The 17,492-nt window shown below is 34.2% G+C and overlaps 1 pseudogene; it reads right to left on the bottom strand.

Moving 5' to 3' along the window:
- Window positions 11,552-14,530, bottom strand: LOC104783679 (annotated as a pseudogene).

Genomic DNA, 17,492 nt, shown 5'->3' with positions numbered 1-17,492 from the left:
CGAAGAAGAAAGAAAGAAGTTGAGTATATAACGATGATATTTGTGGCCTTGTGGGTGACATAAGAAAGTAAAAAACATGTAAGTAACCAAAGTACCAATATCACGATTAATTAAGGGCTCGCAATCGATCGTACATGTAAAGTTGTATATAAAAAAAGTAAACACTCTAGAAGAAAAATGTAAATGTTAACTATCTTCTTTATATTTTACTTATATATAGAAGAATATGAGACTTAACGATTATGAAAATATAAAATATACATATGTATTACCTTATTAACATATGAACGAATGTATCTATAAACCTAATTACCTATACACGAAAAACAAACGACCATAAACAAAAGTTGAAGATACATTGTGCTATTCTACTAAACAAAATCGTTGTGTTGTAATGGACGATTTGAGTGATGTTATGCCTTGGATCAAAGTTGCAATAGTTCTTGCCTTCGTTTTCGTGGCCGTCTTTATAGCGTGCTATTTCGGATGGATTCGGAAGTGGATGAGAGGCGAGGGTGAATATGCTCCGTCTGCGTGAAACTACTTCGGTGGATTATGGTAAACCACTATTCTTTTTTTTTTTATATGTAACTTTTACGATTTTTATATTATATGTTTTACAATATTACATAGTTTTTTTTATTGTGGACAAAAAGAAGATATTATAATATAACTCTGGCGCTCTTTTGAATTTAATTTATCTTTTTATTATTGTTTTAGTGATTCTTTATTTTTATGCTATGGATTATTAGATTAAAATAAGTTATCTTTTTATTGATTTTTAACTTTTTTGAATATTTTTTTTCTTTGTGAACTCGTGGGAAAACTTTGTTGTATTATGAGCAAGCCTCTACTTTTTTGCCCCATATGAATTTTGCCTTTAAAGCATCATAACACAATTCACAAGTTTGGCCAAAAAATCTATAATAAAAGACAAAAAATAAAAGCCACATAACTCAGTTAATTAACACATTTAAAGAGACTTGGCCCTGATTGGTAACTCGATCTCTGGTGTGATGGTGCCTTGTGCATTAGAGACTTACCATTGGCACTAAGGTCCTTGTGCATTAAGAACTTACGACTGTTATTTATAACTGTAGAGATTTTGACTGTAAAAAATTTGGCTGCATAGGCTATGACTGTAAATACTTTAACAGTTAAAATCTGACTGTTAAAAAAAAACTTTAAATGCTGAGACTATTTTTTATAATTATTATATAATTATATATATATATATATCTTGATAAATATTAATCCATATGTAATATAGTGACAAAACAATAAATTGTAATAATAACAAAATTGTAAGGAAATACAATGGTGATGACGAAAATAATATATTTGTGAAGAGAAGTGGATGTCAAAAAAAAGGAAAAAAATGTTGATTATTAATGATGGGGTAATAAATTTTTCTTTTTAAAAATTTTGTTGGTTATACAAAGTTTTACAGCGTGATTTTGAGGTTTAAAAAAAATAAAAATAAAGAAACAAAAAATTAAGTGACTGTAGAAACTTTAAAAAATAAAAATGTCATAAAAGCTTGATTGGCAAATAAAATGATTTTAAAACTTTTAAATGCTTTTAAAGCCCTCCACCAATCATGGCCTTAATTTTATGTTTCACGTACTAATGACTTGTTGATGCTCGAATCTAACAAATATATTTTGGATGATCTCAAGGCAGTTAACGATGAATCTCTATTATAAACAAGTCGTGACTTAGCTAAAACTGGGTGAATTATAAGGGAGAGAAAGATGCTTTTAAATGCTTTTAAAGCCGGCCACCAATCATGGCCTTAATTTTATGTTTCACGTACTAATGAGTTGTTGATGCTCGAATCTAACGAATATATTGTGGATGATCTCAAGGCAGTTAACGATGAATCTCTGTAATAAACAAGTCGTGACTTAGCTAAAACTGGATAAATTATAAGGGAGAGAAAGATGCTCGTAGAACCGTTATAAAGGTAGTTGAGGCCGAACTCAAATGATTCTAGGCGTGTTTAAGGTCATCGGATAGCATATTCGACGAGCTACTCTCAACTCACTCTTGATGATTCTCTCTATACTTTTTGCCTTATATAGAATGTCTAGTTCATGCAACTTTCAGTATGATCCACAAAAACTATTTTAACCCGAAAGTTAAACAATGTAATATTTTCATAAATGGTTATATTTGGATCCAAGAGATGTTATTTTCTTGTTTGATCCACAAAAAATAACAGTGGGTCAACATTGATTGTTGCGCATGAGAAGAGTTTAAAACACTAATTTAACTATCAGTGCACTCATATTTGCGATTAATCATCTTGAGAAAACTCTAAATTAATATAAAATGATTTTTCATATCTTATATGAATGAAAACTACACACATAGAAATCTAATAATGATGTATAGAGTTCAGATATTGAGAAATAGCGCGAAAACCCACAAATTAAGATTTTTTCATCTATTTTTATAGAAAATAACAAGATGAAAACTATTCATTTCTATGTTTTTAAATCAATTTTTTTTTTTCATTTTTGAAAGTTTACCTATAATTTTTCTTTTACTTACATATATATATATTTTACACTGATATATGTATATTTATTTACTTATATCCTATAATTTTTATCAGTTATATTCGTTTCAGTGTATCTGAACCGTTTCTCTCTCGCCGAAGGCGATATCTTCAAGGCAGTTATTTCGGCAACACAACCTCTATTATCGCCGATTTTCGGCTGGCGCTGACTTCAGCGTTGGCCAGTCCCTTCGCTTTCCTTCAATTTCTAATCTTTCTTGCTTTTACTTTGATTTGCTTCATAATGCTGCAAATTCAAAAATCCCAAACCATCGTTTTGTCAATCTCGTCCATTTCACTCCTAATTCAGATCTTGAGACTATCATCTCCTCCTGTTTGGGTGATGTTTAATAACACCCAAATATCATTATGCTTCGCGAGAGTAATGCATCCATCAGACGTGTTTCTCTCGTTTCATAGCAGCAGGGAACAGAGGTCTCCGAATCAAACGATGGGATTGGTAGCGTCGTCGTCTCAATTTCACGTTTTCTTTCTCTTCTTGTGGGAGAGATTAATTCTGACCCTAGTCTGGTCTCAATCCAAGAGATTTTGTGTCGGCTTCCTTTTGTCTTCGAACGGTGTTTGTCGTTTCATCATAGAAACGTGTCACTATCAACATCAAAGGGGCTATGCCTCTTATTTGGATCTATCCTACTTGAGAAAGGGAAATCCATTCTGGATTTGGGATCCAGGAATATGTGATTGTGTTTTATTCGTTTGGGAGATTGAACTATGGATGTTGTTTGAGACATTTGGATTTAGAGATTTGTTAGCCGGTTACTGATACCCTAATGGTACAAACAGCATTGCAGTTGTAATACTCTAGGACTCGAATTCACAAAGACTCTAGATCACACAATAGACTTATTAATCTTTTAATTATGTTAAATCAAAATATTAATTTAAAAACAATGCAAAACAGAATTAGAAAGTGTTGTAAATTCAGGAATTAAAAACGCTAGGTCTAGGGAAATTCTTAGGAATTTATGAAATATTAAATCAATTAACAAATTAGGATTCAATCAATTAAAATCAGATCTAGAACTCTAAACACAATTATAAAATAAATAAGTTCTCACTGCAAATATTATCTAAATTTAAAACCCGAAAATCCAAATCTTTTTGTAAAATTCAAGGTTAAAGATCAGCTTTAAAAACAAGTTTAGATTGTTCACAAAATTACTAAATCAAATCTCTTTGCAAGAAGTAACTTTGCTCATCAAAAGTTTATTCAGGAAAATCAATTATATTCTCATATCAAATTATTTTCCTAGATTATTAATTCTAGGTGATCAATCAAGAATTAATATGAAGAACAACCAAAGATGATGATCACAGAAGAATAAGAATCCTAATAAATAAACAGATCTAATAAATCATAAAAGCCCTATGAAAACCCTGAACCTAACTAGAGATCTACTCATACATGATTATTGAAACAAAAACCATGAATAAAATAGATATCATATAATAATTCAAAAGAGAAAAACAAAGAGTTTAGAAAGCTTATCTCAACAGAGCTGAGTTATTGGCTTGTCTCTCTCAAAAGCTCTCAAGGTCTCTCTCTCAAAAGGTGGCAGAAAAAAAATAAAACTTAGGTCTAAACAATGACCATAAAAATCCTACATATATATTGTAAAACACGTCTTCGGCCTTAATTGCAAATAAGGAAAGCTTGGGCAATTTTTGCAAATCTTCTAAAGCTCGTGGGAAAACTTCCGATTCAGCTTTTGGGGACTACATCGATCGATGCTCTGGTTGCATCGGTCGATGTATACTCTTGAACTCGTCTTCCACCTTCGTAGATCAGTCTTAATGGTTTGATTATACTCCAAATCATCCTTTTTAGCTCCTTTATGTTCCATTTATGCCAATGAGTACGTAAACCTATAAAGACTCAAAAACAACCTAGAAAATAAATCAAAAGACTCAAAAAGCACTATGTCAACTCCCCCAGACTTAGCCTTTGCTTGCCCTCAAGCAAAACAACAACTTAGACCTGTGAAAGAGGTTTGAAAACGTGGAACTCACTCAACTGCAAATAACTGTTTTTCGCACTCTTCATCGCCTTGACCTTCATAACTTACTTCTTATACTATGTCAATGAGAAGCATCAACATTCCTTACTCAAATCCCACAATCCTCCGGAATCTCTGATCTCACCATTGTTATCTCATTAAATAAATTAAAGCAAGTAAATGTGAGTTCTTACCTTGGGAATATCGATCAGTGGCATATGGACTCTTTCTTGCCAAGACATTTTTCATACATCTCCTTTCCTCTCTCTTTTCTCACTTCCAAGGGGTTGATTTTTCCCTAATTTTCTAGGGTATCATTTTATATTTTTTTATCAACCCCTTGCTCTTTTTTCTTCTTTTAGAATAGTAAGGTTTCCATAGGTTTTCGAAGTATGCACAGGTTTACGCGACATCCCTCAGCTCACTTCTATCCCTCTTCATCTCTTTTTTTTATTTAAATAATTCTCATCTTTTTTAGAGTACTGAAGGGAAGAGAGAAGGGAGACATACTTTGAAAAATTGCACTGTCTTGTATGGCTTGAAGAAGAAGTCTAGTCCACCGATTTCCAACTCCCAAAGTAAGAGATTAAGTCCGGTTAAAATCCGGATAAAAGTTGAGATAACGTTAGTTCAATTAGATGTCCATTGGATAAAGGCTTTCAGGATTGTTGATACAGCTCATAGCTTTTCCAAACTTCAGTTCTGAGATCAAGCTTAATCAAGATTCATAAGAGTGTTAGCTAAAGAACAGAAACCATTAGTTAGAGATCATAATTCCAAAAAGAAAAAATTTCAAAAATTTGACTCAAAAATATGGTTTTGACACAACTGACACTCAAGAAAGAAAACGTAGTTAGTTAGTAATTAGCCTCCCCCAGACTTAAACAACATTGTCCCTAGTGTTATTAAGCCTAAGATTGAATAAGAAAGAAAAATCAAATTGAATAAGTATTGAAATAATGAACCAAATACGTGTTACCAGTTGTTAGCTTTGGTGTCGACCGATGCAAAGGTTGCATCGATCGATACAGACCTGAATCAGTCAAAATTCTCCGACCTTGAATCCTGTTAGTTTCATGTTAATTGTGTTTCTCATTTGTGGATGTGAGCTTTGTTAAGAATCACTCAAACACAACATTAAATGCAACATGATAGATAATGGTTCATAATGCAATACAAGTTCAATCTGAAACAAATGACAAACTGACTCAAAGAAAAATGACTCAAAGTGAAAAAGAAAAAGGATAAAAGAAACTGTAAACAGAAGTGGGATCAAACATCAGGATCGACATCATCATCAGCATCGCTATCGCTCGCTGTACCAAGGGGAAGAGAACGTGATCTGCGCCTAGTATGATGGATGCAGCCACATCGAGACAATCTAGCCATGTCGTTCCAAATGGAACACAAAGTAGAAATCACATAAGCCTGATGGGCTCCCTAGTCCATAGTAGCAGGATCCCATGCTGGTTCTGGAAACTCAAGTGCTGCAGTGCCAGAAGAAGAACCAAACTCAAAAGCCCCCAGCAGGGTGATCATCATCAAAACCGTCAGCAGGAAAAGCAGGTGGCTTAGCAGGTGTAGCAGCAGTGTGCTGATGACGGGAAGGCGGTGGCGAAGCAAAATCAGCGGCAGCAGGAAGAAAACGCAACTGCTCTGCATCTTCTCCAATAGTGGTGAGGTCAGGTCGTGGCAATCTGATCAGATGACTACCAGTAGAATCACAAAAGCTCCATACCATCCCCCTCTTCATCCAAGTGGTTCGCCGCATATGGTCCTCATCAATAACGCTCCTCTTCGTACAAATGGTGACAATATCAGTAGCATTACGCAGCCTCTGAAAAATAGGAGTAAGCAGACTCCTAACATACTCTATCTTCAGACGCCCGAAAGCCTTGACCTTCAGAGAGATCAAGTGAGAAGCAAATACTGCACCATAGTTGACCCTCTCAGGATCCACCCATATGCTAACAGATACAGCCAGACAGTCGCATCTTCTCAAGCTCCATCTTACACAAAATAGTGTTGACAATGGCCCTAAAGACGTACCTGATCACTGGATGCCTCACATCTGTCATAGTCGAACCCCGAGAATCATAGTCGCCAGTCCTGAAGTAAGACCAGAGATGCGCGACGTCTACAAACTCTCCTGGAAGTGAAATTCCCTCTGGATCCCTGCTAAAACCATAAATATCACAAAGATCAGGCAAAGAGATTTCATACTGAATGCCTCTGATGAAGAAAGACAGCCTTCCTTCACTGGCTCTCGGGACCCGCTCATTCTGGAAGAGGAGGCGGACAGAAGCCATAAACTATACCAGCTCCGGAAAAGATGCATAATACCGTGTGCACATAGTCACTAATACAATCTTCTGCAGAAGTCTCAGTACCTCATCATTAATCCCAAGCCACTGTATAGTAGCAGGATCAACTAACCGAGTTGGCTGGATATCAACCTTCAGCAGAGCATTATAAAATAGAGTCTCATAGTCTCCCCAAGTATCAAGTAACGACGCCAAAATTTGATATGCTCAAATTGTAATACCCTAATGGTACTAACAGCCTTGCAGTTGTAATATTCTAGGAGTCGAATCCACATAAACTCTAGATCACACAATAGACTTATTAATCTTTTAATTATGCTAAATCAAAATATTAATTTAAAAACAATGCAAAAACGGAATTAGAAAGTGTTGTAAATTCAGAAATTAAAAACACTAGGTCTACGGAAATTCTTAGGAATTCATGAAATATTAAATTAATTAATAAATTAGGATTCAATCAATTAAAATCAGATCTAGAACTCTAAACACAATTATAAAATAAATAAGTTCTCACTGCAAATATTATCTAAATTTAAAACCCAAAAATCCAAATCTCTTTGTAAAATTCAAGGTTAAAGATCAACTTTAAAAACAAGTTTAGATTGTTCACAAAATTACTAAATCAAATCTTTTTGCAAGAAGTAACGACAGATTTGTGATGGCAGATTAATTTGAAAAGTTTGACGGCAGATTTGTTTTTTACGGCAGATTTATTTGAAGTATGTAACGACAAAGTTTTTTTGAATAACAGATTTTTTTAACGGTACAGACTTATTTATAAAGTTATGACAGATTTTCATTATTTTAGACAAATTTTTAGGAATTTTGTGGCAGATTTTTTTTGATTGTTGTAACAGTTTTGTTTTTCCTTCAAAAATCTGTCACATTGCGACAGTTTTATAAACGGAAAAATAATTACTAGTTTGACATCTAGTGGTAACAGATTTTTTTTATAGTTATGACTGATTTTTAGATTGAAGAAAAAATCTGTTGTTTGATAACAGATTTTCTTAAGTCTTTTTAAAATTGCTATATTGACCTACATTCACACTATACGTTGTGGCAGATTTTCTTATGTTATGACAGTTTTGTTTTTTTCTACTATAAAATCTGCTGCTTACTAACCGATTTATTATATATGAATTCAATGATAACTGATTTTTTTTTGTTAATATAGTGACAGCAGATTTGTTATTTGTAATGACAGATTAATTATTTTGGAGGTTAATGGCATTTTTTCTTATATTATTGCTTGATAACAGATTTTTTTTCAGGGTAATGACATATTTATTAGTGTGTTTTGCGACAGATTTTTTTTACGGTTAAGCGACAGACTTTTTAAGTAGTTGACATATATGGCGAGAATCTAGGGTTTACCTTATTCTTTCGTGTTTGTCTCGTGCCTCCCCCAATATCGACTCCAATTTTTTTCTCTTTTGGATTCATCTTATTTTTCCATAGATTCCTTCTTCCTTCTCTCCAATGTGGATTTAATCATGCTTTCTTTCCTTCTGGGGTTCATAATCGACTTCTCTATTATTTTCCTTTTAGGTTCTTTTTTTTCATCGCTTCCTTCACGTTTTAAAGTGCATTTGATCATTACACAACAAAGAGAATATGAAGCAGGTGATTCTCGTTTGTGGTAATTGGATTTTCGACAACAACAAATGGTTGTTTGTTGTCGATAATGAAAGGGGTTCACGAATTCTAGAATGTAATGATCAAAGCACTTTTGACGATTGCATTGGAATAGTATATGAGGATTACATACTGGATAACAAGGTATTTGATGTTGTGTTGAGTTACAAGATCTCAAAGAGGTTATTGCAGGATTTACCCGCTGATAGACCACCAGTTATTATTGATAATTCTCGTCAGTTGCACACTTTTCTGGGACAATTAAAAAGGGATACATGTCGTCTTTGTGTTGAAGTGAAGAAGAAAATACGGACTGATCCGAATCACAAAGGTAAGAAACGAGGAAGAGATGAAAACAATTTGGTTGGAGAAGAGTATCTTGATTTGGCCAGCGAAGCAAAACATGAAGAGATCGATGAAGATGATAGTAGCTTTGATTATTGTGATGATTCTGACGGAACAGATTTGGATGATGAGAATTTTACCCTATATGGAATTCCACCAGAAGAAGAGGATCATAAATTGCCAATGAAGAAAAGGAGTTCATTTTTTTTTTATTGAAGAAAATAAAGAACCAGTTGATGTCTCAAAGGTAGACTTGTCTTTTGTGGATTTGGCTGTTGGGCAAATGTATGATACAAAGGAGCACCTAGAAACACGGTTGAAGATACTAACCTTGGTACAAAGGTTTGATTTTTATGTTTACAAATCGAGACCAACACTGTTGATTGTCAAGTGTTGGGTTAAAGGATGGAAGTGGAGGGTAAGAGCTGCAACATTAAGTCACTATCCAAAGTTTGAGGTGCGTGTGTTTATTTCAGCACATACATGTTCAGTAACAGAGCGCTCTATGCGTGCCCGACAAGCAAATCATCATATTCTAGGAGAGTTGTACAAAGATTTTGTTGGTTGAGTTGATCCCAAAGTACTGCCAATGCATGTTGCTGAAGCGTTGAATAAACGTTTTCAAATCAAGGTTAAATTATTCCTTTCAGTTCTATTTAGCATTATACCGTTTATTTAGTTTCACAACAATTTAAAATAATATTGTTCTTGATAGATGGATTATTGGAAGGCATATCGAACGCTAAGGCATGCTCGCGAGTTGGTCAGGGGTAGTCCAGAGAGTGGTTACGAGCAGCTTCCTACATATTTGTATAAGATAAAAAGGGCAAATCCTGGAACTTTTACACAGCTTGAAGTTGATGAAGCTCAAAGATTTAAGTACTGTTTTCTAGGATTTGGTGCAATCATACAAGGATTTCCATTCTTGAGGAAAGTGGTTGTTGTGGATGGTACTTTTTTACAAGGAAAATACTTAGGGACACTTCTGACAGCAACAACTCAAGATGGCAATTTTCAGATTTTTCCAATTGCTTTCGCCGTGGTTGATACAGAGAATGATGAATCATGGGAATGGTTTTTCAAGCAACTCAGCTGTGTGATACCAGATGATGAAAGCTTTTCCATTATTTCTGATAGGCACAAATCAATTGGAAAAGCTATTAAAAAGGTTTATCCGAAGTCTAGCAGGGGAATATGTACAAGAATATTTTGGTCCGGTTTAAAGGTCGAGCAGAATTTGCTTTGGTTAAAAAGGCGGCGAATACTTGTAGACTTATCGACATTCAAACCACATTTGATCAGATAGAAGCCATGAATCCAGCACTAAATGAGTACCTCGTAAGGGCTGATGTGTGTATGTGGACTCGTATACATTTCCCAAGTGATAGGTACAACTTGCTTACAATCAACATTGCAGAATCAATGAATAAAGTCATGTCACATGCTATGAGTTATCCTATTGTACAACTATTGGAAGAAATAAGGTCCATGATGACTAGGTGGTTTTCAGATAGAAGGAGTGATGCATTGAAGATGACAACAGTTTTGACACGTGGTGTAGAGAAAATTCTCCAGGTTTATTCTTTCATCCTTGCTTAGCAAATGTTGATGTTATACGTCTGTGTTTCAAATATAATGTATCTATTATTTTATAGGGTCGTGTGCACTATGCTAAATTACTTACTGTCCAAGATGTCGACGCACACCAAGTACAAGTAACAAGTGGGACATCTCTGCATGTTGTCAATTTGAGAGATAAAAAGTGTACGTGTCGTAGGTTTGACTTGGAGAAACTCTCTTATGCACACGCAATTGCGGCCGATGAATACAGAAACATCTCTCACATTTCAATGAGTCATCCTTATTATCGAGAAAACTACGTGTACAATTCCTATGTGAATGCCATCATGCCAAGAGAGTTTAATAAATATGTTCTTGGACATGTGATAACAAAGTTATATTCAGCACCGATCCCTTAACAACAACCAGGAAGGCCAAAAAATTCAAGAATTAGATCCACATTGGAGATTGTAATGAAAAAAAGAAGCCAGGGAAACTATACACTTGCGGTAATTGCAACCAAGTAGGACACAATCGTAAAACATGTACTCTATAAAATCCAAGTTTTTTATCTTCTTCACATCTTTTCAAATTCTTGTTGACCCTGACGATGATTTCATTGACGTAGAACTCTTTTTAATTCCAAGTTCTTTTATATTCTCCATTTCTAAATCGTAAAATAGGTTACTAGTGGTATAATTCAAATTATATAATCATCATGCACGTTTTTTATGTTCATATAATAGTTACTAGTGGTAATCCTTTTAGATAATAATTCTACTAGTGGTATAATTCAGATTATATAATCATCATGCACGTTTGTAATGGTCATATAATAGTTACCAGTGGTAATCCTAAAAATATTAGGTAATAATTCTACTAGTGGTATAATTCAAATTATATAATCATCATGCACGTTTAAAATTAAAATTATATAATGAGTATAATGTCGTACGTCAACCACAATAACGTAGTCGTTAACGTATAATGTATGAAATGAACCCCAAAAAAAGTGTTATACAACCGAAGGAAAAACAAAAACACGATAACGTGAAGGTCTAAAGCCGAAGGAAAAAGTTAGAGACAAGTACACACATATAAGTCTACAATGAAGTGAGGGATTCATCAATGAGGTGAGGTATTACAAAATCTTTTGCATGAGGCAAAGTGTTAGAAATATGATGACCGAGATCCTCACCAACTTTATCAAATAACTCACATGCAAGTTTTATCTGAATTGTCGGGATGTTCCTATCGCATATCCCATCAAATTTTATCCCAAAGGCCAAACATTCAATGTACTTTAGAGCAAACACACCACAATCACCTGGATCTTCATTCAATGGCACACCTTGTGTCACTCGTTTCACCTCTAGCACGGCATAGCTCTTCTTACGAACCTGTGGAGGAATTGCTTGGCTTAATAATGCAGGGATCATTCGCCTAAGTGCAATGCATTATTTAACCAAATCATAATCCTTCACCAAGGTTGGAATGTTGTGATACACATATATTGTTTTAGCTGGCAAGTCAATATCCAGAGCCACCCAATGATTGTGGTTGACAAAAAGGCAAGCGTATAAATGATCAACATGAATGTGCCACTTCTTGTTTGTCTACCAGTCAACAGGAGCTCTACCATTGAAGTGTTCCAAGTACATGTCTCTAAACAAGAAATTTCTTTGTGAAATTGCAAACTGGTCGTAATCGTTCAATAGTGATGAGAGCATATCTTGACCATGTGCTACATTACAAGAAAACCCACATTAGAAATGACCATAACATCACCACAAAGGAATTTAAAAAAAAAACCAAAAAAAAACTGCCAATCAAAACCAATATGTATTTACTTACAAAGTCTTTCAACCATCCATAATTAAAACTAGGCCAGTCCAATCTTGGTGTCATAATCTGCCAATAAAATCTAACATCTGCATTTCCAGTTTGCAAAGGCGGCTCCCTGTAAAAATGTTTGCATCATAGGGCTAATGAATACTAATAGGAAATATAAAGCATAGTGTAATTATCATAAGGATAATACTTACTCATCAAGCTTCAGGAAATCCATAAGTTTTTGTAAATTATCATCTTCAGCTGGCTTAAGATGATCATAAGTCACATTGGAAGGGATTATTCATTTCACAGTAGAGTTACCAACATATGGATACTTTTGAGATTTTGCTAACTGTGGTACACGTTTTGCTTGTGTCGTATCTCCATCCAAATTTTTTAACGCCTCTCCAAGAGATGTCAATGTTGCTTCAAGCTTTTTACTGACCAACTGTTGTTGAAGGTCATCCCATGTATTTTCAGAATTGGAAGTCATTTTAGTATCAAGAGCAACAACTTTTTCAGTAATATCTTCAAGTTCATCAACAGCAACAGATGGCCTCTTTCCCTTTTTATCTTCTCCCACAACGTTCGGCTTCTCATTCTTGTGTCCAAGTGTCTGTAAAACATTGCCCACAATATTCTTCTGATGATCTTTAGTAAAATAATTACTCTCACATAAAGGAAGATCAGCAGATATTTCTGAATCTGTCTTCTTCTTTTTATTACTCACAGTGTAAACCTTCTTCACCACTCGAGGGACTGGAAATTCTTCATTCGAAGTATGTTTCATCTCTACCATCCAAGACTGCAACATATGAATAAGTTATATGACAAAGAAAATTATGCAAACTAGAACATGATGCAAAAAAAAAAAACCATTCTATACAGAAAAAATATAACTTACAGGTGTTTGACTTGTTCCCTCATCATCTTCAATGGTGTGAGAAGTGGCATTGTTTGGTATATCAGCGTTTTTTGGCTCTTTTCTTTCTTTCTCCACTGCTTTAATCCTTTCACTCATCTTCTCTTCTAACACAGTCAATTTTTTTTCAACAAATGTATAAATTTGCTCTCCAAAGCATCAATTCGACTGCTGAGAGTTTTGCCCAAGTCAGATATAGTCTCATTGATTTTTTCAATCGCCCTCCAAATATCAACATAAATTTTCTTCTCATCCTTAGCATCCTGCAATAACTTCTTTGTTAATATCATAATAGAGAAGACAAAAATTGGTAATCATGTTAAGTGAAGGATAACGAAACCTTACCTCCATGTTGGTACATTTTCTCCTTGTTCATATTTATGATCACTATCCGTTGATCTCTTTTTCTTAGGATTGCTCCCTCTGTCGTCATTCTCCTTATCAGCTTCAACACTTCTTTTCTTCTTTTTTGAACTTATACCAACTGTTTTGACACAACTCCAAGCATCTAGAGACAATCGGTTATGAATGAGATCTTTAATTAGCTCACCTAGGTGTGGATCTATATTCTCATATGCGTCCAGCCAAAAAGGATACATGTTTTCCTCTGAAACATGAACCATATGCCTTACACGAACCTACAAGCCATGAATAAAGTATTTATTAACAACTTTAACTTCACACAAATTATAACAACATGTCAAAAGTATTTATTAAAAACAATAGTAACAAACTACTAACCTTTCCGTGCAACTCCTTCTCTTTTTTGATGAAGTTTGTGAAGTTGATACGTTTTTGAGATGATCGCCAATCAAGAAGTGGAACACCAGTCGTTTCTGTCCTTCTAAACCCATAACTTTCTCCAATTCCAGTATCACTCTCATACAACCAAATCAACATAGCATGAACACACCCGTGTATGGTTTATGAATCTCTATCGTAGTCAACAATCTTAACAGAATTCACTAGACTACTAAAAGCCACCCGACCCCATGGATGTTTTTCAAAAGCAACTGGATCTAAAACTCTCTTAGCGGTCGCCAACGGATTCTAGATGTATGATGAATTCCATGTATGCATACTGACAATAGACATAACCTACCAACCATCATCCTCTTATCAACATGCCATGTTTTGCTAAAATCAATCACCTTTAGCAACTCACTCCACATAGGACCATCAAGGGTTGTTGGTATTTTCATTTCTTTCCAGAAATCATGGTGATCAACATCAAAGTTGTCTAAAGGGTCAAATGCATCACAATTTAAGCTTGTTATCTCCGCAAACTCATTTAAAGAAAATCTAATTGGCCTATAATCGAACAAAGACCAAAGCTCATGAATGTTGTTGATTCTCAGCTGATGTGTGAGTAGAAAATGAATTCTCTGCGCAGCCCATGTGTATTCCAATTCAGCAAACTTTATAAACACTCCAAGAGATGATTCCTTCAGTTTATCCCACACATCCACCCATAATCCTTCTCTCAAAATTCCAATTTTTGACAGAAAACAATTGTGGTTCATGCTCCTATGTTGGAGAGGCGATTTCTCTTCTTCATAAAGTAGAGGAGGATATTTGATGCTATTGCTTGAAGATGCCATTCCTAAAGATACAAAAAAAAAGAATCAAATGTTATGAAAAGGTAGCAAACAAGATGATAAATACTTGATTGAATAGGTATAGCAAACATGTGTGAAAACTTTAAACTAATTCAATATAAAAAAATCTGAAACTAAATTTTCAAACCATCAATGAAACAAAATTGTAAGATTCTACATATTTATACAAGTTTTTTTTGAAACCATCGATTAAACTATCATAACAAAATCATCAATTAAACTATCATAACAAAATCATATGAGGGTCGATCCTACATATTTGTACAAGTTTATTTTAACAAATCAAGCTACTGAGTTCTGAAATTAGGTTACTTGGACTAATTTAATCGATAATATCATTGACCCAAATTCATAAAAAGGAAGAAATTTGCAACCCAGTCATAAAAATCTAAACATTAACACATTATCTAAATTAGACAAAACTAAATTCAGTTACAAAGCAATCATATCATAATAGACAAAAAGCCTAACCGGATTGATGAAGAAACAATCACTGATGCTTTTGAAGATCCACCAATGCTATTGAAGAGGAAGACCCACTTAGGAGAAATCAACCACCACCGATATAATCCACTAGGGTTCTTATTAGCCGGCGGAATAAACAAACCACCACCGATATAAGTCACTACGACGACGTCTATATCTCGCTGGAACAAGGAACACTGTTGTAACAATTCTTATTCGCCGGCAAAAATGACGACATATCGGGTTTTTTCTCTGGACTGTCAAAGCTCTTATTCGACGGCGGAATAAACAAGGTTTTGGTTTGTCAAAAAACTAAATAAACCAATGTCGGGTTTTTCTATTAGAAAGGAAGTTTTTATGTTTGATTTAAGTGATTTTATCAATTAATTTTATATCCTCTTTCATTTTTTTAATTAAGTAATAAGTTTGGGCTTTTGGTAATTTAAACACAATATTGTGTCATTCTAGTTATGTCCGATCAAAGGGAGTCAATTGAGCAATTTTTTTATTTCAAATTTGTGTCAATCTGGTCTATTTTCACATAAAATAGATATCATATAATAATTCAAAAGAGAAAAACAAAGAGTTTAGAAAGCTTCTCTCAACAGGGCTGAGTTCTTGGCTTGTCTCTCTCAAAAGCTCTCAGGGACTCTGTGTCAAAAGGTGGCAGAAAAAAAATAAAACTTAGGTCTAAACAATGACCATAAAAATCCTATATATATTGTAAAACACGTCTTGGGCCTTAATTGCAAATAAGGAAAGCTTGGGCTTTTGCAAATCTTCTAAAGATCGTGGGAAAACTTCTGATTCGGCTTTTGGGGACTGCAACGATCGATGCTCTGGTTGCATCGGTTGATGCATACTCTTGAACTCGTCTCCCACCTTCGTAGATCAACCTTAATGGTTTGATTATGCTCCAAATCATCCTTTTTAGCTCATTTATGTTCCATCCGTGCCAATGAGTACCTAAACCTATAAAGACTCAAAAACAACTTAGAAAACTGATATATCATAGTTTTTGTAGTTTTTAACCATAATATAAAGAGTCTTTTGATTTGTTTTCTAGGATGTTTTTGAATCTTAACAGGTTTTCGAGGATTTTGGCATGAAAGGAGCAAAATGGAGCAATTAGAAGGGATTTTGGAGCAATTCAGCTAAGGAAGAGAACTTGGAGCCGATCAGAAGTGATGGTGTCGATCAACACCACCTGGGTGTCGGTCGACACCCTATTAGCCGCAAGAAGACCCAAGTTTTGGAAGTTTTACAAATCTGCCCCAAAGTTTTTCATATTTGCATCATTATTCCATGACGTGTTTTAGGACATTATATATTGTTTTTGGGTTTTAGAAGTTATTTTCCAGCAGCTTTTTGAGAGAGAAAAACCCTGAGAGATTTTTAGACAGTTTTTGGAGAGAAGAATCAAGACTCCTTCAGAGAAGATTCAGAACTCCTTTACTTCTTCTTTTGATTTTTAATGCAATTTATTCAGTCTAAAATGTGTTCTTCATTGATTATGTATGAGTAGTTTGCTTGTTAGGTTTAGGGTTTTTCACAGGGTTTTTATGGATTATTAGATCTGTTTATTTAGGATTCATTATCTTTCTAGATCTTCATCATAGGTTGTTCTTCATATTAATCCTTGATTGGCCATCTAGAATTAATAACATAGGAAAATAAACTGATATGAGAATATAATTGATTTTCCTGATAAAACCTTTTGATGAGCAAAATTACTTCTTGCAAAGAGATCTGATTTAGTAATTTTGTAAAAAATCTAAACGTGTTTTCAAAGCTGATTTTTAACCTAGAATTTTACAAAGAGGTTTGGATTTTCTGGTTTTAAATTTAGATAATATTTGCAGTGAGAACTGATTTATTTTATAGAAGAGTTTAGAGTTCTAGATCTAATCTTAATTGCTTGATTCCTATTTATTTATTGATTTAGTATTTCATAATTACCTGAGAAATTCCCTAGGCCTAACCTTTTGATCATCTGAATTTTCATAGCCTTTATTTAATATTTGCATTGTTTATTTTAATTCAAATTAATTTTTTAGCTTAATTATAAAACTCTATAATTTATTGTGTAGACTTGAGTCCTTGTGGAATTCGACCCCTAAGTACTACAGTGATCTCTTAATTTGAGATAGTAGCTCTAGGGTTTAATTTGAGCACATCAAATTTTGGCGCCGTTGTCGGGGACTC

Source organism: Camelina sativa, chromosome 4 (genome assembly GCF_000633955.1).
Source record: "Camelina sativa cultivar DH55 chromosome 4, Cs, whole genome shotgun sequence".
Taxonomy (NCBI): domain Eukaryota; kingdom Viridiplantae; phylum Streptophyta; class Magnoliopsida; order Brassicales; family Brassicaceae; genus Camelina; species Camelina sativa.
This window is presented reverse-complemented; position numbering and strand designations above follow the sequence as displayed.